Below are 22,528 nucleotides of genomic sequence, written 5' to 3' on the forward strand. Positions count from 1 at the left end.
TTCACATCTCCTGAGTCAGTATTGGGATGCAGTATTGGTGATGATGCTAAAGCACTCTTACTACACGTGGTCTTCAAACTTTTCACGGCACTTTGCGAAAGAGTAGGGGTGTTAACCCTGGTGTCCTGACTCAAGTCCACTCCTGGCTGACTACATTTTCCATTTCATTCAATTAGTGTATCGTTTGTCTCTTCTCCATCGGATCTGATGCATGTGGGGAAGAATGACTGTTGCCTGTCATCAAGATGAGTGCCGTATTTCAGTAGTGGATCAAGTGGGTTGCCTCTTACAGTACAGGATATGTAAAGTACTTTGGGAAACCATGGGATGAAAAATGCTACACAAGTTTAAACCATTCTTCATATTATTACACTATGCTTGTCCAACCAAAAAATCATTGAAATAATATTATGTTTTTGTGGTACTAGGAATAATTGGTTGTTAATAGCTTGCAATACCGGTATTTCAGCCTTCACTTTTCCTCACTCTCTTGAGGCATAGGAGCCAGGAAAAGTCATTAATTTGTAAAAGTCCAATGCCATCATGATCTGTCTTGAAATGGACGACATACCATACCCCTGAAAAGGGGTTTAAACAAGTGCAGCAAGATTCAGAGTGTTGTAAGATGATCCTGTTATGGATATAACCCCCTAGGACACCCAGTGGCACTGAATTCTCTTGTGGCACTAGGATGGCATTTTGGAGTACAGAATTCATTGCTACTGGAAGAATCTATGTGGTTATATGCTGTAATCATTTAGAGATACCTTTAAATGTCTAATGACATCCTTAGAGTATGTACAGGTATGTTTAATTTTTCAATTCGAGCTTTATTATCCTCTGGGGGAAATGTGTTTTATGGAACAGTTCAATCCAACAAGGAAAACGCACATTAATAATAATAATAATAATAATAAAAAACTTTATTTTATATAGCGCCTTTAAAGGTGGCTTCTCAAAGCGCTTTACAGGATGACAATAACAATAAATAAGAAGACAACAACAATAAATAAGAAAAATTACACAAGACAGGACACAATTATAATTACAGCAATACAACAATAACAATAGAGGAGACCGTGGAAGATGGTATTAAGAAGAGCAGAGGGGTGAAGAATGGAACCAGTTAAGTAAAGGCTTTTCTGAAAAGGAGGGTTTTGAGTCTGGATTTGAAGGAGTTTAGAGAAGGTGACTCTCTAATATCCTTGGGCAAGGAGTTCCAGAGCTTGGGGGCATAGCAGGAGAAGGCCCTGTCGCCCATACAATGTAGACGGGCTTGGGGGACAGTAAGGAGGGCAGAATTTGAAGAGCGGAGGTTGCGAGGTGGGGAGTAGGGCGATAAAAGTTCAGACAGGTATTGAGGTGCCAAGCCATGTAAAGCCTTGTAGGTGAGCATGAGGATTTTAAAGTCTACGCGGAATTTGACCGGAAGCCAGTGCAAGGACTCCAGGATAGGAGTAATGTGAACACTTGCACTAGATCTGGTCAGGATTCTGGCTGCTGAATTTTGGACATACTGCAGCTTGTTCAGAGTAGATTTAGATACCCCAGGGAGCAGAGCATTGCAGTAGTCAATTCGAGAGAATACAAATATGTTGATCAGCTTTTCAGCCACAGTTAATGATAGCATAGGGCGTAGTCTTGCGATATTTCTAAGGTGAAAAAAAGATGTTTTGACAGTATGCTGTACATGTGGGTCGAATGTTAAGCCAGAATCGAATATAACCCCAAGGTTTTTCAATTTTGATTGGAGCTCAAGTACAGAGCCATCTACAGACAGGGTTACAGGACTGGCTTTGCGAAGTTGATGGGGGGTACCAATAAGCATGACTTCAGTCTTGTCACAGTTAAGATGAAGGAAGTTTTGAGTCATCCAAATTTTTATGTCAGAGATGCAATTAGATAGAATTACCATGCCATGCAATTACCATGCCATGCATACCATGCAATAAGATAGATTAATTAGGTAACATTACCATGGTACCATGAAAGATGGTGTTGCAGGAGGTAACAGAGTTACTTTACATTGTTTGACAGAGATATTGCAGCAGGGATACATAAATAATAAACAATAAAAAGGGAAAAGACGAAAGAAAACAACTAAATAAGAAGAAAATAACAAGAAAACAAGCATTGACAAAGACAAAGATGTGCTGATTTTAAGATATATTAAAATGCCTTTTAGATATCTGAGGCATCTCTTAATCACTCAGTAATATATAAAGTCCCCTTTTTTCATTTTTGGATATCATTTAAAGGTATCCATAGATATTATGTACGGTTCATTTAAAGAGTTTGAAAACAACATCCTGTCTTTATTTGTACCTAACAGCAAAGAACAGGAAGGAAGACAAGTTAAAATGAAGATTCAGGAAAGCTTAAAATTAACACTGCAGAATACTGAGGTCTCTTATAAACACTTATAGTAATTTTTCTAATTGATTTACAAATGCAGCACTTCAAAATCAGTTGTAGATATCTTTTAAAACAATACATAATTACACGTTTTAAAATATATCCAAAATGCATTAAAAGTTTTCTGGAAATGATAAAGATCATTTTAAAATACCTTAGAGGCTTTGAGTGCATAAGTTAACCTTAAATATGTAATATGACGACAGTTTTTATAGAGAATTATATTTTCAATTTATGGTCTTCGTCATTGGATCAAATGAAGTATTGACCTACCTTAATGCCACAGAAAGTTTTTATTCAAACGCACTATTATGGACTTGACTATAGGAGAACCTTCAAGTTTTATAGCACCAAAAACATTTATTTCGCTAAGTCACGTTAAGAAACGTACATGAAATACATACTGTAAACACCTTACACTCATCATAAACATCTTTAATATATTTTCTGCAATTTAATTTACTAATGACTCTTCTTTAAACTAAACTGCTAGTGTGGCAAACACTGTAAAATGAAGCTGCTACTCTGTTAATATAATCTTCTAATATTCATGATTATTACTGTTGTCTTTATTTTTTTCTACAGAATCACGATACTTGATTTATTAAAACGCGATACAGCTGTGTAAAGGTTCTTGCGGTTGATCTAATTACTGTACACTGTCTTCTGTAAATAGAAACACCGTTAAAACATCGACATGCACTGAAGTGCCTGTAATTCAGCATATCATACCGATAAAAAGTTGGTGTAAATCCATGTATCATTAGTCAGGTTATCAGGTCAGTACTCATTAATTTATATACACCTGTAAGCGTGGCACCGTTAGAGTAGACTTTAAGAAAATAAGGCAACGGGCTGTTTTAAGTAGTTCGCAGCGTATGTGCTATAATACTATTACGCAATAAAACGAACTGGTTTTCTGAGTTTGCGTTAAATGCTAAAGTGCAAACGTACACTATTAAAGTGAAAAACGGACAAACCTCTATGGCGATCCGGAGAAGGAAGTGTTTGCATCGTTGCTAAGCAACTAAGTTCCTCTAGAATTCCCCACCCCCATCCCAGCCTCCCAGCTCTCGTCTAGGACGATTCTAAAAGCTACTCAGGGCGCAAATTGTGACACTGACTTAATTATAGAAAGATGATGATGATGATGATAATGATTGTTGTTGTTGTTGCAGGAACAACAATAATAGATTTGGAATTAATAACAAATGTGTTTGTCATATAAGTCTTCTGAAACGGATACAATACATTTTCTACACTCACCAGGGATGAGACGAGATCTGAAGGCCTTTCATTATGAAATCCATTCTAGTCACAATGTCATGTTTTAAAGATAGAAATTAACTGGTTTCCTCTTGAACCTGAACAAGTTTGATAGTTGGGCACATGCAGTAATGCAGAGGTAGTGTTAGTACAGTATACAGTATCTTTGTCAAAGAAGGTCTGACAGAAATTAATCAATTATTTCTTGTACGCTGTCAGTACCTAAACGTAAATAAAAAAAAGTATTTGTCATGAAAGGAACAAGAGCATTTAAACAAAACGTATTTTACTGAACATCTCTTTCTCTCTTTCTGATTTAATTTCTCTCTTTTCTCTTCTGAAGTGTTCCATTGGCTTATGAGCGCAGTAAGGCAGATCATATTCAAGTTGCTAAGGCTGGTGTATTTTATTAAACAGCTTTCTTATTCTTATTCACACGAGGGTGTGAACTCGAAAACATGGAGCAAGGAGATGCGAATGAGCAAAATGATATTTAGATCGTCCTGTCCAGTCACAACAGCAGAAGCACAATGAATGACAGCACAGCCCTGCTGTGATGCTCATGTCAGATGTGTTTTTGTTTGTTCCAAATGGCTTATGTTACAGCCTCAAGATATCTTACATTTAAGTGATATTGTGAAATGGTAACAAACACCCACTTACAGGTTCTTACAGCAGTGAGTTATACTCATTATTTACATACCTAAATAGGTGGCATGGATCATTATATGCTCAATTGCATCTGTAATTGCTGGATTGTTGTATGCTGTCAGGTGTTTAAATTTATTTTGCTATGAAGATTAATAGCTTTTTAGGTGTTATTCTAACATAACGTGCTTCATTTCTTTTCAGGCTCATTAAACCAAACTCTTGCATGGCATGTCTAGAAAACATGACATGTGAATTGTTTCAAAAGAATAAGATTTGATGTTTGCTGGGAATGAGTCAATGCTAGTTAAGTGGGGTGCCCAGCTATTTAGATCCATTTGCTCATTCAAGTGTTAACACTGTTAGAGATGGTACAGTACATATGGTCACATTCTTCAAGTCTTCGCTAAGACTTTTTTCATTAAGAATAATAGTTGTCAATATTCTACAGAAAATGAAAGATGTTACCAAATAACAGATTGTCAAGACTGCTGGAAACAACCTGAAACCTTTTGTCTATAATAATGTCGCTAACATAAACATTTGTGCAGAATGATTTTATATAAATATTATATTTACATGAGACCGGGAATAACAATACAGCTTTAAGGGAGTTACTGTATGTAGGAAATATGCTATATTGGGAGTTTTATTTTTACTTGACCTGGTAAAAATATAATGTTTGGTTGATGGAAAAAGCCCTGACAGACCCACCTGCAAGGGATATTTTACTTTAGTATTTCTTTTTTTCAGATGTGACAATTTGCTGCTCCTCCGTAATCATTTTTAATTCTTTATTTCTATCGACTTATACAGGATAATTAAAAGTCAAGCAGGTAATTACATGTTTAACGTATTTATATATCACTCTAAAGATTATTAAAAGAAAACATGCCATTTTGTAAACAATACAAGGCGATAGAAAAAAAAGCCCAATAACCTTTAATTAATTTCAGTGGGTTTTTTTTGGACATCCGACGATAAATCAATTCAGGTAAATGATTCTGTACATTTTCCTTTAATAGGCTCCATATTTATTGTCAGCTTTTAAGAGCCTGAATGTGGTGTGAAAGGAGATTGTTCTTAACCTCCCCTAATAATACACATTCTGGTTTAGTACTAGAAATGTTATTTTTCAGGAGAATGCAAGGAAAAATATATCTGATGTTATACTGTATGTAATATAAATGTAGTCGGGGCAAAGTTACAAAATACTGTTTTTAAAAATAATGTAACTCTACATTTTTAGACAAAATGCACATGAGATGTCCATAAGATGTTTAAGCAGTAATCCAAGATAGCAAAACATTCTGAGATGTTTCCTGGCCTGTCACTGTGTTCAGATGACCAGAAGATTTTAATCTTATTACAACAACAAGTATACTAAAGCTCATTGTAACTACATTTCTGATAAATCCGAGACCTGTTAAAAGCAATCTTACATCTCAGGCATGGTGTTATAAACAAGCAAAGTAAAATCCCTGTTTGTAATCTTTGGTTCTCACAAAAATAAGTTATTTTGCATTCTCTAAAAGTCCGTTTTTATACCTACTGTAAGCAAGTCCAATATTTAAAAAGCGAATTAGAGAAAATATCTATTAGCAAATGCTTCTGCAAAATCATTAACAGATGTTTTCTGTATTGTCTACAAGTGATTTACAAGTTAAATCTTTAGCCTCAAAAAAGAAATCATGAACTGAAGCAAAGGATAGTGGCCAACAAAATAACTATCCAACTACTTGCTTAGTTAAAGATGAAAATGAGACATTTGTTATTTTGCAAGTACTTTTTTTTAACCTGAGGTGTGCTATATAGGCACACTTACTGTTCACATAAAATTCTGGTTTCTTCTTGCAGTAATATCTGTCTGCTGAACTCATTTTAGGTACAACTGGAAGGTCACACTTTGACGGCTTGCCACTGACAGCTGGGTCTGTGATATCTTCAAATCAGTCTCAGAATTCTTAATTGCCTTTCAGGGAGACTTCAGAAGGGAGCTGTGGGAATTGTTATTAGGTATTATAAATGTGTGATGAATCAAGGTGCCAGTCTGCTGGCCTGAGATGGCTGATGGAAGCTAGTCGTTAAGATCCATAAAGAAATATGTAGTGATAAAATTAATTAAAAGGATTTTCTTACTCGTACCCCCTCCTCCCCCCTAATCAGTGGAACAAATAATCTGACATAATCACATAATCACATTCTCCTCCAGCAGGTACTTTATCTTTGATCACTGATGACAGAGCTGTGCAGCTCTATGAGAAGCTGCTTCAGTGCTGGTGGATGAGACCTCACTGATTTCAAAATATGAGATCCCTCTAAAACCATCTAAAAAATGATCTGTTTTAAAAGATTTCCATTCTGCTTCTGAGGCGCAGCGCCGGTCTTGTGCCCTTAAGCAACATACTTCACTCCCATTACTTTAGTAAAATGCCTGGCTATATAAGTGGGTACAAATTAAATCACTTTGGATAAAAGCAACAGCCAAATAAATCAATAACTTTTTTGGAAGTTGGCCACTTGCTCTTCCTTCTCTGCTTTTTTACAAGGCGGAGTCAGAGCTGGAAACGATGCTCTCGGCTTGACAGCACGTGTCTGTTCGGGGAACTGCCTGCCGCCAAGTGTGTTGCTACTCCGAGACATCAGCACTCTGGTGTGCTTTGCAGTGCCCTGCTGCAAGTCTCCCACTGCTGACAGTTTTCCAATGACCAGAGCAGAGAAAGTTCTATTGACCACTCACAGCTTTGGCAGACTGGTTTGCTGTTCTCCAAATGCATCCATTTACAGATGTCTTCCTCCTTTACTTCTGTGATTCAAAACCCATTTCTGTGTAAAATCACTGTTTTAGGAACTGATGACTTCTTCAAAACAAAATATAATTGAGATTTTCGCCATTTTGACTTGCTTCTGCTGCAGTCGTCAAGCTAGGTTTACGCGGTTGCTGAAAAACTTGAAAGATGTGTTGTTGTGACCCTCAAAATAGCGATTCCCAGAGAGCTTGTCAGCTTTTGTTTTCTGTTTCATCTTTCACTGGAGGCCCTGATGAATAGATCAAGTCAGTTGCTTACTTAAATACACAGCTGGTGCTAAGAAAATGTACTCTTTTTTTAGAATAAGGGGCCTAGTTGAAATTCACAATTATGAATATATGTTTGCTACTGTTTCAAAACACTGATGTCATAGCTTTTTGAAAACACTGATGTCATAACTTGTTCTTGATCAAGTTCCTATTCACACCACAAAATGATCAGAAAGAACAGAAACCCTTGCTTCTGCAGTTGGCAGTCATTCAGGTTTTCATTACATTTTTCCGTCTGTTTTGTGTAATGACATCTACGGTCATTGTTAAAGTCTGTAGTTTTAATATTAGTATGATATTACAGTTTGCGTGCATTTCAAATTATTGTGCACAATACATATACATTTGTTTTGCTCTTATCTTCTTACAATTACAGATTGTAACTTCTTGAAGGCATGTGATTTATTACCTGCGAGGGAAGTGATTCATATATCAAAAGTGTTTGAAGAAAATCTAAGATTTGCTTTTCCTTTAGAAATGGAAAGTTGATGATGTAACTCAAAGCTACAGTATCTACTGTGCCACTCACATTAGACTTTCTAAATACAAAAAAAGCCATTTATTTTGTCCATCAAGCTTTAGAACTTGCTATGAAACGGGGTTATCCATCAGAAAACTGCGGTATGTGTTTAAGAAATTGACTCATGCTTTGCCTCTTTAATATCTTATTTCTAAAAGGTTTTAATAAAGTTTAATATCTAATAAGAAACCTTCAACAAATGGCGAGCTGTCAGGTCTTTTTTAACTTTCCTTGACACCACGTTCACATCAATAACTCTAGTACTATTGCTGTGCTGTTTTGCAGTACAAGATTCTCATACTAGGTGTTAGAAACCACTATTATAGAGTTAATTTAAACAAGGCTCAACACAAACTAAATCTAAAAAAGAATGCTGAATACTGCTTGTCAAAACCATAATACTGCATCAAGCTCCAAGTCTACTTCTGTGAAAGATTAGCTCTTTATCTAAAATAGCTGTTGCACTGATTGATACAATATGCATTGTTCAGCAAATTAAAGTGACCTTTTTGACCAAATGTTTTCATCAAATGTGCAAAGCAGATACTGGCTTTTGACATGTTTGTCTTTCTGTGGAGAAAGGTCAGCTACAGGGAGAAATTACTAAATAAATACTAATTACAGGCAGTAAATTATTCATAAAGGTGCCATTTCACAAATGAACTGCACAAAGCCCAGGTTGTCATTCCTGATTTGTGAGGTTATGGAATTATTTTAGCTTTTTTGATGCAGAGAGCTGTAATGTAAAAACACAAGACCTGAAAATCCTTTTCTTACGTTGATGAAAGTAATTTCCTTGTTTGCTGTGTCAAGCAAGGCATGCTATTTGTCACACTGCGGTTTGTGTATCATTTCAAAAGCTTTCAACTTCGTTTGACTTTGATGTAAAGGTGGACTCAGCCGAACAGATGGCAGAAGTAACAAACCCAAGATGAACACTGTCACTCAAAAGAATCTTTCTAAGACAACAACATGGTCTGACTCATAGATAGGAAGTTCTTGCACTTTTAAGAGAACTTGTGCGTTCTTGAGAAGAAAAAAAAGCCCAGACCTCTGCCTTTCTTACCCCAGACAAAGGTGTGGAACAATTTATTAGTTAAGGATTCAATTCAGACTACAATCAAAGAGCTGCTTCTACAAGGCCAGACTCTGGCCTTTGCCTGTATTTTTAAGTAAACAATCATAGTTAAAAGACATTGCAGAGATGGGCTCAACACTACATAAAAGCTGCTTTCTTCCAACTGTCATCAGAATGGATTTCAGTACATGCTTTTATTTTCAACAGGGACACTGTTTGTCTTTTTTTATAAATACCATTTTAAAGAGCTTTTTATTTAACTTTCTTCTCTCTGAACCTCTTTACCTGATCTGTGGTATTTTTGAAAAGAAACTCACCTTGTCGTGCAAAGAACTGATGACTTAAGAAAAAATGAAAAAAAAAGCACAAAAAAGAAAAGAGCTGGAGGTGCAGAGCTTAGAAAAAGAACCCTTTGCTGAACCTCTTCGCAAACTTCGGAAAAGCCAAAGACAGCAAAAAAAGAAAGAAAAAATAAGCCCACTATTTATCTTTGCTCCAACAGCTATTCATGGGATGTGATTTGAATAATTAATTATGTCCCAAAAAGAACAAAGTTTTTTTTTTCAGGAACAGAATGTGAGGTAGTTTGAGCATTATTCATACTTTACAAATTAAAGCATTGGCAGAATAGAAAAGATTAACTGCCTTCTTGTAATCCATTTTGGAGGGAAAGCCTTACTGAACAAGAAACTCCTGCTCAGTAGAAATTATTATTTTGAGCTATCAGCTTAATCATCAGCAGAGGGGGCTGTAGCCGTTAAACTGTTGGCATAGCGACTGTATGTAAAACAGACAATTGTTTATGTTTGGGAGAATAAGGTTTGAAAGAAGACTGACCATTTCACCAGCAGTCAATTGAGCATTAACAGATGCTTGGGTAAACTACTCATAAACCTGAAACACATTTAATGTTTTCTGAGAAGATGAAGTGGCGTGAATTCAATCCTGTGGATGTGTACAACTCAAACACTGAGATCCAGTTTGACCTTTCAGCACTCCATTCCACGCATTTCTAAGAAGAAAATTACCAGCTGTGTCATATTTTGGCGTAACGGTTAAAATAAGCAATATACAGATTCTGACATTTAAGGCCCGAATTACTCCTCCGATTCATATTTTAAGTCATTATATCAGGCAACCTTTAGAGAGACTGAATGATGACATTTTAATCAGTGGGACTGGAGAACGCATGTCAGGGCTTTTTTGTAATGAAAAGAACTGAATTTCATATACTATTGCAAGGGAAATCCGCTAGTAAACACAATATCTGAGCACTCAATAAAGAAGGCAACTCATACACAATCATGTGAAAATGAAAAAAAAACTCTTTACTATTAGATGAAAGCAACAAAACTTCAAAAGGATCACTTTCCTGTTTTTACGATAATGATCTGTTTTCTAATTCAGAATGCACTTCTTTGCCATCATCCTAAACAGTTTTTTACCTCCCCTTCAAAGCCATTATGTACTGTATATGTGTATTAATCAATACAAAGAGTAGCAAGTGTACAGTCTATCTCAGCAATTGTAGAATAGTTTATGAAGTCAAAACGTACACATACCTTACCTCCAGACCATGCATAGTGGATATTTTTAAGTCCACAGTTCTTTCACACAAAGCAGACTGCCAAAGAATTATCTTGAAAAAACAAGTAACATTCTGTTTGGAGAGAGAGAAAGGACAGATAAGGCCTTTGCATCTTTGCAAGGAAGCGCAAAGATAAGGGTGTTTTACTTCCTTGACAATACTTTAATTCCTAAAAGCTTTTGGTGTTTAAAAACTACTTAGAGTTTTAATCATTAAACCCTGAACACAATGTAAAACATCAAGGGTAGTTAAGACTGTAACAAGGTAATCAAGCAGAGCAGTGGTTCCTCACCAATATCTTTTATGGGTGTTTTTCTGTAAGCTAATGAACATGCAAACTTGTCAACTTGTGCTAAAGTAATCAGGAACAAAACCCCCCAAAAAATCTGTTAATACTTACATAGATTTTGTTCATTTTTGTTTCATAATTTTTAAACTTTATACTCATTTCGATACTGCAGCAAAAAAAGAAGAATTTAAAAAGGTAAGCCGAATAATACAGCAAATTCTTTTGTACATTGTATGAATCATGAAAAGCATAGAGACATACCGTATGGAATGTCGTTAAATGCACCCTATATACAGTATGTCTGTAGTGGCAGAGTATACAGCTCTACGAGTCTTCAGCTGACCGTAGCAACACTTAACAGCCAAGTCCTGGCTCTGAGGTTAAATGATACTCCTAAATGTTTTCTAATGAGTTTGTGTGCATTCCTCAAATTTCTGCACCAGCATCAAAGGCAACATGCCCTCAAAGAAAAGCCTCTTCCTCTCCTGTTGCAATAAAATCATCACGGTTTTTCATCGCTTCTTCAAGAATGAAAGCTGGGATCCACAATGTTGTCAAAATAATAAAAAAAGAAAAGGTGCATAATGCTCACGGCTTAAAAGTTCCAAGTGCCTAGGCAGTAGTGCATGAAAACGTTTGATTTGCTGAAAATTGTCCACTTCATTATTATATCTTTTGTTGCAGACTGCGTGTATAGTTGATCAGTTCTGCATTATTGCCATAGCAGAAGCAGGTGAAGACAGTATCTCACTTTGATGCAACACAAAGCACATGAAGGGAAATCAAGAACTCCTTTGAGATCTCTTTTCAGCAACATTTTCATTACCCTGTGAAAGCTGAAGGTGTCTGAACGTTTGAATACACAATGGCTTAATATGACTAGGGCTATATTTTGGTACTTATGGGATCATATTTAGTCCTTTTTAATGAAAGTGTCAGTGTGTGTTTTTTTTTTATTCAACCCTCTGCGTCTGTTTGACAGTTCTGTATGTATCTGTAAATCTCTACATATGAGTATTTTGCCTGGCTTTATTTTTGTTGATCTATTACCATTTTTAAAAACTTTTTATCTGCCCATCAGTGCTTAAACCAAATACAGTCTTTCAGTGTGTGCCCTTCCCCTTTCACCTCTTGTGACACTGGCCTTGACCCATGCTTCTGGAATCTCTAGACAGACAGTCAATCATTCAGACCTCTCTGAACCTGCATGTCGAGCTGACTCACTTGTGCAATTAATAATAATAATAATAATAATTGCTTACACTTATATAGCGCTTTTCTGGACACTCCACTCAAAGCGCTTTACAGGTAATGGGGACTCCCCTCCACCACAACCAATGTGCAGCATCCACCTGGATGATGCGACGGCAGCCATAGTGCGCCAGAACGCTCACCACACATCAGCTATCAGTGGGGAGGAGAGCAGAGTAATTTAGCCAATTCATAGAAGGGGATTATTAGGAGGCCATGATTGGTAAGGGCCAATTGGAAATTTGGCCAGGACACCGGGGTTACACCCCTACTCTTTTCGAGAAGCGCCCTGGGATTTTTAATGACCACAGAGAGTCAGGACCTCGGTTTTACGTCTCATCCGAAAGACGGCGCCTGTTTACAGTATAGTGTCCCCATCACTATACTGGGGCATTAGGACCCACATGGACCACAGGGTGAGCGCCCCCTGCTGGCCCCACTAACACCTCTTCCAGCAGCAACCTTAGTTTTTCCCAGGAGGTCTCCCATCCAGGTACTGACCAGGCTCACACCTGCTTAGCTTCAGTGGGTTGCCAGTTGTGAGTTGCAGGGTGATATGGCTGCTGGCAATTGATCCGCTGTATAAGACTCCGATCTCTCTTCTCTTCCTACGTGCGTCGATGAATTCCAACATTTGAGTATCATCACGGGGAGTTTTTCAGTATACAATTTAAGCAACATCTGCTCATGCCAGCCCAAGGAAATATTGTATTTTATCGGCTAATCAAATTAGTCGACAGGTAATATAATTATGTTTTGACTTGTCCACCTTCTGTTTACTCGGTAGCAATTAATATTGCAATGGTAGCTTTATTCTGGTAATTTGTTTTGGTCCTATTTCAAAAATGAAAACATGTGAATATTGTAAAAAAGGATTCTTTAACAAATCATAATTCAAATAGTGTTATTTCTTTCCTTTGTAAATATTTTACATTGCACAGAATTACTAAATGGTGGTGAGTGCTGTACCCTCACAGCTTGTGCTTCCTGGATGGATGTTTTATTTGTCTTTGGATCTGATGTTTATTGTATTGAGATTCCTTTTTTGAAATCGTGGAAAAGGTTGGAAACATTTTAATGCTCATATGCAAAGGAGTCTGGCCCACAATGCATGGTAGATTTCACAATGATGTACAGTAAATTTGATGTGTGTTTGGGAAGATATTTGTATTATTGTGTGAAATAAAGTGCAGTTGATTTTTGCTTGCAATAATTTGTAAATGTCAGCAGTAGTGACTTTACACTTCACAGATTGGTATGGCTTGTGTAGTACTGAAAGAGCTGTTTTCTTTCCTCTGAAAAGGACAAATCAACTGCCAATCTACACTGTTAAATTGTTAAACCTCTTAATTCTGCTCTCAGCCTTTGGTTATTGCTGTGCAATTCTTTCAAAGACCATTTTTGAAGTACAAGCATTCAAAACAGAATAATATGGATAATATCTATATATATCCATCTATCCATTTTCTAACCACTTTATCCAATGAAATGTTGCAGGGGAGCCAGAACCTATAAAAATGTCTTTGGACTGTGGGAGGAAAGTGGAGCACCCAAAGGAAACCCAGGTGAACACAGGGAGAACATACTGTACAACGTCCATGCAAATAGCACCCCAGGGTGGAATTGAACCCAGAGCCCCAGCTTGCAATAGATACAAAATAATAAAGACAGGAGAAGGAAACAACTTGTTTAATGTCTTCATTGATTCTAATTTTACAAAACAAGATGTAAACTACAAAGTATTGATATTGATTAGTTTGGTTAGATATTTCAATATCTATTATCCTCATAAATCGGTTATTGCAATGTTAACCTTCAGCAAGTAAAGAATAAATGATGAATTGAAAGTCTTGCGAGATAGAATATACTCTGGTACAGAACTAATGTGAAATTTGGAATGCTTAAGTAGCTAAGTGAAAGACTGTTTAAGTATTAAATTATGTATTTCATGCTGTCAAAAATTGATTTAAGAAACAATCAAATCATATGAAATATCAGGTCCTTTAGTGATAGCTAAGTTATAGCAATAATGAAGGTTAATAAAGAAATATGAAGCATAGTAAAATAGAAAGGTTTTCTGAACAGTATATTTTATTTTTGTTATTAATTTTAGTACCTTCAGGGTTTCATATTATGCATTTTAAATGTGTACAGATTTTTTTCTGAATCTGGTTTAAAATTGTTGGACACTTGTGGCAGCTCATAATGTAAGACAGAGGCTTTATAAAGGGTTTCCAAAATATACTCGCTTCAATCTGTTTTAACCTGACCGATATCGCTTGAAGTGGGGTCACAGCAGTTGAAGACTTGTTGATAATTTCCTTCCTTTTCAACAAGCCATAAGTTTTCTTTTTATTACAAGTCATTGACAAAGGGATAAAGAATAATATGCTATACTTGTCACAAATAAGCATTTTCATTGTGTACTTTCACCAATTGAAACTGACAAGTGTTCCCTCAATTTCATTAAAAGATATGTAAGAACCACATCTCCGTATTTACACAGCATAACCCTTAGACTTCTCCACAGCAACATGTTGATTTCTTGCATTTGTAAAGCACTTTTCATCCTAAAGGATCTCAAAGCTTTGTTTCTTTATACTCACTTCACCCATTATGGAAATTCAGCTCCCACCTGTGTGATGTGTGGCAGCCATTATGTCTGCCAGCAGCCCCACTGCACAGTAGTTCAACGCAGAGGAGTGGGAAATCGCTTCACCACGTGATTATGTTGGAACTTTAGGTAGGAACTTTAGGCTTATGTTGGAACTTTAGGTTTGGGACTGTGCAAACCCAAAGTGAAAGGTAGCCAAGACACAGAGGTTAACATCCCTGATCATCCAAAATGTGTCATGGGATCTATGATGACAAAATAGACAGGGCCTCGGCATGATCTTTCATCCAAAGGCACCTCAAGAGAGTGTCCCTGGGGCGATGGTTTGGAAATTCTGGTTCAGAGGGAAGAGCGCCACCTATTGGTCCTGCAGCACCACTTGGAGCAGCAGTCAGGCTTTCAGTGAAGGTTTTCCACCCCATTACTGCTCAGTTCCACCCTTGCTTTGCTTCTAAGATCTGATAAGATCAGGCTACATGATGGTAGTACTGGTGGTGATAAAGTACCACATATAAACACACACATACTGTATATATATATACACACACACGAGAGAGCAATTATCAATCTCATTTCGTGAAAGTACACAGTGAAAATGCTTATTTGTGACAAGTACAGCATATTATTCCCCTGGTCTTTTTTCCCTTTGTCAATGACTTGTAATAAAAACAAAACGTTTGGTGGGCTGAATTGGAAGGAAATTATGAACAAGTCTTCAATTGCCTCCTGGGGATGAATTTAATTCAGTTTTAATTCAATTTTTTTTTAACTGAATTAAACAATCACAAAACAAATTTACCCAAAATAATGCCAATCTCTGTGACTGAGGTTGTCCATTCCTCCATCACCAATGACCGGTACTATAAAAGCACAGACACAAAAAATGTAGGAAAAAGCAAGGAATTTAGTCTTCATTTTTACAAAGCGCCTAAAACACAAAATGGTCCATAATAATTTTGAGGTCATCGGATTTCAGCTACAGACTATTCATTGCATACAATTTGTATTAGGGACTGGAGCAGAGAGTCCTGATTGAGAATTCTTATTGAGGCGTATCAATATTTGTCTTGGACCTTTCCACACACCAGCACAGCTGAAAACGTATGGTTCATTCCTTGAAGAGAGATGAAAAATATTTGTTTGTTTAGCTACTGTACACGGCACATGTCAGTATTTCTGGAGCAAGGTTTCAAATGTGATCATTATAATATGTGGTTCAATGAATGAATATAAGAGCACATGGTGTCTGGTTTTCAAATCTGAAACGATAGACCTTAAATTATAATTTGTAAACATGATGTGATGATGCCAGTGCTCCACACTTTAAAATATCAGTTAGACAATAAGAATCCCATAATACCCTGGAATGTTGCATTTAATTAAATCTGTAAATTTGCTTTTTTTATCCAAATGGCACCTGCTCAGCTCTATTATTGGCTGAAAGCTGTGGTTCTATAAAATAGCTTTACCTTGTCTAGAACGTTCACTTAATATATAAGAAAGGTTATATAGTAGGTTCCTAAAAAGAAGTGTTTTGCAAAAATTCCTTTTGAATCCCTGTGAAAATAACCAGCAGAAACACCTTAACCAACCCATAGTGAGCTCAATTAAAGTCGCTCTTGTTGATGAGCTGTTAAGTCGAATGGGCAGAGTGTGTAGGCTAACTGGAATTACAGTGACCAATGCATCCTGTTAATACAAAGAATGACGTTTGTGAAGCTGAGTGCATTCTGTTTTCACAATCTGGCATTACACAGGATCAAGTCACACCAAAGTTTCGGGTTATGCTTTAAGCAAATGCATGTGGTCTCTGAGGTTTTGACAAGGCAAAGGAATGTGCGAGAGTGTTTTTTTTCCCTCTAAACAGATTAAGCTGTTAGTAAACATGCCCCTCCAAAAACCCAGATCTGCCTGCCTCCCCTCCCTCTCCTCACACCCCACACTGGGCACCCCCGGCCTTAATCTAAGTGATGGGGCAGGACAAAGAGTGGGCCTTTTTATTGTTCGGTGGATTTGTCTGTAGGCAAGTGGACAAATAAGTTACAGAGCAGCAAATCCTTCTTAAATCCCTAACGAGTGAATAAACAGCATTTGAGGAGGTCAGGACAATATAAACACAGAGCAATAACAAAAATATTAAATTTCTTAAATTCTTCCTTCCTCCCATCAGGTTTGGCTGACGTTTCCCTGACCGCCACTCAGTCGGGCGGTGTGAGGAAGCTGCGTTATGTACCAAATTGTGACAAGAATTTCTATTATCCCCAGTCTTGTCAGTGGTGATAAATACTGCCCCGCCCCCCTCTCCCCTCCACACACACCTCCACCAACTCCTCCTCCCTTGCCTGGGAAGCGGTGACATATCTCCATGGCAGCTTTTTTTTTTGTTGCTCAACAAAGATGATTAATCATCGCTGTCAGGGCCTATAAACAAAACGGGCAAACATACAAAATTTTCATATTGTAATGCTGCTTTGTCCCCCAACAGCAGCTCTCCTCCCTAATGGCTCCTCTCCTGAGTCATGCACTTACAGGGATTAGCTAGTCTTTAATCACTGATACAGAAATATAGCGCTCTGGGTTTTGCTGTTACAACCACAGCGGTTTACGTGGTTACTTTCTTTCTTGGTCATTAAATTAAGTCATTAAAAGCCTTTTTTCTGGCAAATTAGCACCTTGTAACTGTTAGGGGATCTTCCATTTTAACTAGGCCTTGTGATCCACTGCATAATCACATCTAGTGAGTCTGCTGTTACTATGACGTATTTCACCATGACGTTTGTAGTGTCTTATGATGGAAAAATGCAACAGATCATTGTATAATTTTCCATTACTACTAAAGGATTATCAGTTGAATCATATAACCATCAAAGGAAAAATTCCAGAAACTATACATATTAAGATGTGATGGAAGACGTCTTACTACAGTATGTGAGTGGGTGCATATTCATGTAATAAAATAGTCTTCTGTGATTTATAGACATTTTAAACATGTGCATTATGGCACCTAATCTGTGGTAACAGACCCCATTAATAACCAGCTCACAGAAAAAAAAAAACAGCCATGAGAAAATTTATGTCGTGCTGATATATCAAGAAGAAAATGGGAAAGAAATAAAGTGATGTATCAACAGCTATGGAAAATAAGAAGGGTCACAAGAAATGTTTAATGTTTCAATGATCACTATGAAAGAATCTGTGCAGATTCTTTCATATTTCTTCCAGCCTCTTTAAGCCATTGGATAGGGAAAGAGCGGCACAGTATAATTTCATAAACCATCATATCTATTGCTTGCATGTATATACTGTACATACAATGAACATACGTTAACTGTCCTTTAAATAACTTGTTGGTTAAAATGACAGTTTGTTTTCTTGCAAAGTTTTCAGATACATATCCAATCAAATGGGTGTCTGGAAGGTCAGATTCCTGCAGGTTTTACAGCAGCATTTTAAATATCAATACCGAACACTCTGAAAAGAAAAGATGTTAAATTTGACCAATTAAGCAACTAAGTTGTTAATTCCAGTGACAGCCCTGGTGGACTGAAAAATAAAAAAGCCCCTTAGTCTTTGACATTGGGAGATATATAACTAATTTATTCACTTATCATATAACATGTTTTAAGTGCCATGTTGTTGTTAACCATGTTACTTAATCATCAGACTCCTGGTGTACTGGCTTATCCCACGGGACACATCCTGGCTACAATAATGTGGCAATAACACTGATTGTTTCACTTTTTTTGAAAGCTGAGGATCAGTAGACTAATTTACATCACAACAAAAAGAATTCAATTTAAAATGAAATACATTTGAGTTACAGTTGAATTGGGCAAATATTTATATTTGGCATGCCTCTACCTTGTGTTACACTTTAGAGCTGAAGCTATAACAACCTGCCAGTAACAGCATTTCAGAATCATTACTTACCCATCTGCTGTAATTAATTTGCTTTATGATTGCCCTGACATGGCTAGTTTAACAGAATCCACGTGCATTAGCACGTAATTAGGGAAGATTTTGATAACAGTTTTTTGGGAATCTTTAATTCTTTACCCACCCAATTCGCAATTGTCAAGCAGACATGCCCCTCTGATCTGTATACCCACTGAATTTCTCATCAGTGGACATGATTTGATGTCCAGAGCTCCGAACAGGAGATTTGCCGTGAGAACGGCATGCCTCTCACTGACATCATTAATTTATGAATATGCCGTCACAAATGTGTAAAACAAAGTTTCATAGTGGAGTGATGGTTAGCACGGTTTCCAAACAGCTCTTGGATTCTGCATTTGAAGTTGAGGTGCCTTCTGTGGGAGTCTGCATATTTTCTCAGTTGTTTGCTTGGGTTTTCTAAGTGTGCCCCAGCTTCCTTCCACCTCCCCAAGATATTCTGACTCGGTTGGCTTGACCATCCTACATCGTCATTTTCTCAACAATACCGTGACAAACCAGTCCCATGTGATTCTGGGTTAAGCTGTGGGCTGTGGCAACCCACACTCGGAAAATCTCATTACTGATAATGGATATGGACAAGGGAAAAGTACAAATGAGAGTTGGTCATTTGGCCCATCTGGCTTGTTTGGCCGGCACTAGCTGATGGATCCAGGGATCAAAAGATTGAATGAAGCCAGGGTGTCAACAACATGGCTGGGTAGCTCTGGGTGGCTGGGTTCTTTGGGTAAAGAAGTTTCTCCTGTTCTTGGTCTCAAATTGGATGAATTCTGTAAAGATACTCATTTTGATCTGTTTTATGTAGAATTTGGGCCTATAGAGTGCTTGGAGCCAACTTCATACTGTACCTTCAACTTGGTTTTGTAGTGCAATGCAGAACACGCGCACCTGCTAAAACACTCCGTAATCAGCCAACAGCTTCCATCTTACTTATTGTATGAGGCAGCTGGCCAGCATTGTTATTCTGAATGATAGGAATGTAGGATAGGGCTGACATTTAGCTCAAGATTTTAGCATTTCATACTATTGTCTCCAGTTGCCTCAGCTGAACTTGTCTCAAATAACAATGCCTTCATTTCATTTACACCACCAAGACAATAAAGTCCCCTTCCTATCTCTGTGACACAGGATTTATTGTTACGGTTCCCTCTTTGTGAAAATGCGAGAGGCCAAAATAATGAAGTAGCCCTGGCTGAGATATGTACCCATACTGTCTGAGTAAGAGATTTTCCTGGGAGGTGTGGGGGATTTCTGTGTGTAAAGGAGAATTAGTTTTGCCAAGATCAGTTTTTCCCAAGTTTATCTTCTCAATGTTTTATATTTGTGTCTGTTATTTATTGTTACTAGAACAAAATCTGTAAAAGGGGAAATATAGTCACAGTCAAAAATACAGTTATACTCGACATAGTCTAACACATAGTGTATGATATTTACTTTTCATACACAACAGATGATTAAACAGCTGCTTAAAGGGAAAAACTACTAGTTGAATTTGGATATAAGCAACAAAAGGTTTTTAGAACCTTTTTAAGTATCTTGAATTGTTTTGAGATACAAACCATTACTCTGCCCTGTCATAATGTGACATTTCGAAATTGTCCTTTGCTGAAATCTGAAGAGTCTGTAAAATACTTAAAATGTTTAATTCGGAGCAGCTTTTTCAAAACAATGACATAATTCTGGAAGTACCATCAGAGACATCCTACAGAATCCTTTTGATGAGCATTCTTGTTTAACAAGAATCGAATGTTCTGATTATTCTAATGGTTTTCATGTTACAAATACATAAAATTATATTACAACTAAATATATACAGTACACTGTATTTTTAGTGTTTACTGCGAGGCATTAAAGATGTAACAAATGACTTTGGTTCCAATACTTCCCCAGAAGAACATACAGTACATCTTGTCAGTAAAAGTCTTTTCAATCACTTCCACTTGTTTTTACTGGGATTTCCACAGCCTCATACACATGGACAGAAGGTAGTTCTCACAGCCAGATGAGTTCTGCCAATAGAGCAAACTCATTCAAATCACACCTCTACTCCATCTTAATTAAGGTTAAATTGAAGTACTGAATGAACGGCAAAGCAGTACCTAGGCAAGAAAGCAAAAATGAGGAAATTAGAGAAAACATTTTTTTCTGAAAAGTCCAGGACTGACCATTGCCTAGTCCAACTCATGTTGCGGCTGGTTTTCGTCCATAACAAAAGCAGCATTCATGTCCCATCTTTGAGAAGCAAAAGCAGTCAGATCCTGCACTTGGGCCCTGCGTTCAATTCCGGACACAGGGTGCTAGACTTTATATTTTCTCCCTGTGTTTGTGTGGCTGTCCTCTGTGTGCTCCAGTTTCTTTCCACATCCCAAAGACATTCCAGTAGGTTAATTGGCTTCTAGGTCAAATGCCCTGGTGTGAGTATGTGTGTGTCTGTATGTTCAATGTAATGGACTGGCATTCCATCCAGGGTATATCCTGCCTTGTGCCTGTTTCTTGCTGAGATAGGCTCTGGCTCCCCTATGACCCTGAGGTGGATTAAGTGGTTAGGATGAATATTGAAGACAAGCTGGAAGATAAACTTCAGCACTGGTCTGTTGGACCTGGACAGTATGTCTACAGTGATCAGGACCAACAAACAAACCATACTTCCAGCCTAAGAGAGACACTGACACCAGTAAATTCTAACCTGCTGAGTCAATAAAATGGGCTGATTCTTTCACACAGATTTCCTTTTTCGGTAATATTGTCCAGATGATCCCATAATTTTAAATTTACAAGTAAATGCTTGAATTTACATGTAACGTGCAGTAGTATACAGTATATATTGGAAACATATACAGTATGGGTTGAAAAGCTAAACTCTGCAATTAGAACAGACTACGTCAAAATATAGTTTTACAGTGATGAGGTTTCTAAAGGTCACCCTCCTTCTGAAATTGGCCATGTTAACTTAAACCCAAAATTCTCATTAGTGCAAATGCTGCTGCTTGATTAATTGCAGTTCATATACAGATACTTGGTTTTTCCACTTTTCCAACTAAAATGATGGATATTGAAATGAAATGACAACACACAAAAAAAACCCATCAAAAACACAAGTAAAACATAATTCATCCTTTGCACATTCTGAAGTTAGGTTTATTGAATTTTAAAATAAGGATCACTAGGTATTTAGTAGTGTATGCATTCATGTCCTAGATGTCAGTTCTTGTCTGAAACCATGTTCCCCAGTAGGCAATGGGGACTGACCTTCCGCCCTCTTACACTATGAATCTTTGTACATCGTATTTCATGATACTAGATTTCCACTGGCAGCTATGTGGTAATTTATAATTGTAAAACTGTAGCGTATTGATTTACTATACTATGAAATATAGCATTGTTTTAAAAATTAATTATTGGACAGAGACCACCGATCTGGAATAGAAAGTTCAGGTCTCCATCACTTAATTAACCATTAAGTCAGCCCCCACAATGACCCACAAACCAACCGCTTTGGTGATGGACAGGGGAGTTGGCAGAAATCAAATAACCAAAGGCTGTCTCTGTCTATAAACTTTTCCTAAAATGTCTTTAATCATTGTAGGAAGAAAAACGTAACTCTTTCATTTGATTAAGAAACAAAACTCTGAAAGAATTCATAAATAAAATTGTATGGGTATTATTGTCATTGTCATAATAATTGTTATTCTAATAAAACGGAGGAAGGAGAAGGAGAAATGGGGACAGGCAGCCTCTGGAGAAACGCATTCTAATATTCTGCTGAATCATAGAAGACCATGCGTCATGCTGACTAAGGACGCCATAAAAAATAATAATAAAAAAT

At 37.1% G+C, this 22,528-nt stretch overlaps 1 protein-coding gene and 1 long non-coding RNA gene across 5 annotated transcripts in view; both read right to left on the reverse strand.

The window, feature by feature from the left end:
- Positions 1 to 9,705, reverse strand: part of rnf32 (ring finger protein 32) — a 24,557-nt gene extending 14,852 nt beyond the window's left edge. The window contains exon 1 of one of the 4 annotated variants that reach the window (XM_088643850.1): positions 9,324 to 9,705. The gene's annotated coding sequence lies outside the window, so the exon portion shown is untranslated. Of the gene's footprint in view, positions 1 to 61; positions 890 to 3,395; positions 3,443 to 9,323 lie in introns of those variants that run through there. The other 3 variants (XM_088643847.1, XM_088643849.1, XM_088643848.1) reach the window with 3 other exon arrangements.
- LOC148657493 (uncharacterized) overlaps positions 1 to 12,593 on the reverse strand; it is a 27,445-nt gene extending 14,852 nt beyond the window's left edge. The window contains exon 1 of the long non-coding RNA XR_015940980.1: positions 12,108 to 12,593. This is a non-coding gene — a long non-coding RNA (uncharacterized LOC148657493). The remainder of the gene's footprint in view (positions 1 to 12,107) is intronic.
- Between the last annotated feature and the right edge of the window lie 9,935 nt (positions 12,594 to 22,528).

Source organism: Lepisosteus platostomus, chromosome 8 (genome assembly GCF_059453375.1).
Source record: "Lepisosteus platostomus isolate fLepPlt1 chromosome 8, fLepPlt1.hap1, whole genome shotgun sequence".
Lineage (NCBI taxonomy): Eukaryota > Metazoa > Chordata > Actinopteri > Semionotiformes > Lepisosteidae > Lepisosteus > Lepisosteus platostomus.